Raw genomic sequence first — 2,396 nt, forward strand, 5'->3', positions numbered from 1 at the left:
ATGTGGTGTGGTGAGGACGTAGTGGTGAATGATGTAGTGGTGTAGTGGTGAAGAATGCAGGGGTGAATGCTGTAGTAGTGTAGTGGTGAAGAATGCAGTGGTGAATGATGTAGTGGTGTAGTGGTGAAGGATGCTTTGGTGAAGGATGTAGTAGTGTAATGGTGAAGAATGCAGTGGTGAAGGATGTAGTGGTGTAGTGGTGAAGCATGCTGTGGTGGGATGTAGTGGTGTAGTGGTGAAGGTGCAGTGGTGAAGTGGTGAGGATGTAGTGGTGTGGTGTTGGAAGGATGTAGTGGTGAAGGATGTGTGGGTGTAGTGGTGAGGATGTAGTGGTGTAATGGTGAAGAATGTTGTGAGTGGTGAAGAATGTGGTGGTGTAGTGGTAGGATGTAGTGGTGAAGGATGTGTGGTGTAGTGGTGAAGGACGTAGTGGTGTATGATGTAGTGGTGTAGTATGGTGGAAGGATGTAGTGGTGTATGATGTACTGGTGTAGTGGTGGGGATGTGGTGTTTTGGTGGTGAAGAATGTAGTGGTGTAGTGGTGAAGAGATGTAGTGGTGTAGTGGTGGAAGGATGTGAGTGGTGTAATGGTGAAGAATGTAGTGTTGGTGGTGAAAATGTGGTGGTGTGTGAGGATGTAGTGGTGAAGGATGTGTGGGTGTAGTGGTGAAGGACGTAGTGGTGTATGATGTAGTGGTGTAGTGGTGAAGGATGTGGTGGTGTATGATGTGAGTGGTGTGAGTGGTGAAAGGATGTAGTGGTGTGATGACGTAGTGGTGTAGTGGTGAAGGATGTGTGGTGTAGTGGTGAAGGAAGTAGTGGTGAATGATGTAGTGGTGTAGTGGTGAAGGGTAGTGGTGAAGGATATGTGGCCTAGTGGTGAAGGACGTAGTGGTGAATGGTGTAGTCGTGTAGTTGTGAAGGATGTAGTGGTGTGATGTGAGTGGTGTAGTGGTGAGAGGATGTGGTGCAGTGGTGAATGATGTAGTGGTGTAGTGGTGAAGGATGCAGTGGTGTATGATGTAGTGGTGGGTGTGTATGATGTAGTGGTGTAGTGGTGAAGGATGTGTGGTGTAGTGGTGAATGATGTAGTGGTGTGCAGTGGTGAAGGATGTGTGGTGTAGTGGTGAAGAGTAGTGGTGAATGATGTAGTGGTGTAGTGGTGTGAAGGATTGGGTGTGCAAAGTTGAAGGATGTGGTGTTGTAGTGGTGAAGGAAGTGCAGTGGTGTGTAGTGGTGAAGGATGTGGTGTTGTAGTGGTGAAGAATGTAGTGGTGTGTGGTGGTGTAATGGTGAAGGATGTGGGGTTGTAGTGGTGAAGAATGTAGTGGTGTAGTGGTGTAATGGTGGAAGATGTAGTGTTGTAGTGGTGAAGAATGCAGTGGTGTAGTGATGTAATGGTGAAGGTCATTGAGTTGTATGATGTAGTGGTGTAGTGGTGAAGGATGTGTGTGGTGTAGTGGTGAAGGACGTAGTGGTGAATGATGTAGTGGTGTATGTGTAGTGGTGTGTAGTGGTGAAGGATGTAGTGGTGGAATGATCTAGTGGTGTATGGTGAAGTGGTGTGGTGAAGGATGTGTGGTGTAGTAATGGTGAATGATGTGGTGTTGTAGTGGTGAAAAGAATGTTTATTGGTGTAGTGGTGAAGGGATTGTAGTGTTGTAGTGGTGAGAATGTAGTGGTGTAGTGATGTAATGGTGAAGGATGTAGTGTTGTAGTGGTGAAGAATGTGTGGTGTAGTGGTGAAGGACGTAGTGGTGTATGATGTGGTGGTTGTTAGTGGTGAAGGGATGTGGTGGTGAATTTTGTAGTGGTGTAGTGGTGGAAGAGGATGTGAGTGGTGAATTGTGTAGTGGTGTAGTGGTGAAGAGAGATTGTAGTGAGCGATAGTGGTGTAGTGGTGAAGGATATGTGGTTGTAGTGGTGAAGGACGTAGTGGTGAATGATGTAGTGGTGTAGTGGTGAAGGACGTAGTGGTGAATGATGTAGTGGTATGTAGTGAATTATGTGGTGGTGTAGTGGTGTGAGGATATGTGGTGTGGTGGTGAGGACATGTGAGTGGTGAATGATGTAGTGGTGTAGTGTGGTGGGATGTAGTGGTGAATGATGTAGTGGTTTAGTGGTGAAGAATGCAGTGGTGAAGGATGTAGTGGTGTAGTGGTAAGGATGCTGTGGTGAAGGGTAGTGGTGAAGGATCTTGGTTAGTTGTAGTGGTGAAGGATGTAGTGGTGAAAGATGTAGTGGTGTAGTGGTGAAGGATGCAGTGATGAAGAGGATGTAGTAGTGTGTGGTGAGAATGCAGTGGTGAAGGATGTAGTGGTGTATGGTGAAGAATGCAGTGGTGAGGGGATGTAGTGGTGTAGTGGTGAAGGATGCTGTGAGGCAATGTCATGTAG

Source organism: Homarus americanus, unplaced genomic scaffold, assembly GCF_018991925.1.
Source record: "Homarus americanus isolate GMGI-L3 unplaced genomic scaffold, GMGI_Hamer_2.0 scaffold56333, whole genome shotgun sequence".
Lineage (NCBI taxonomy): Eukaryota > Metazoa > Arthropoda > Malacostraca > Decapoda > Nephropidae > Homarus > Homarus americanus.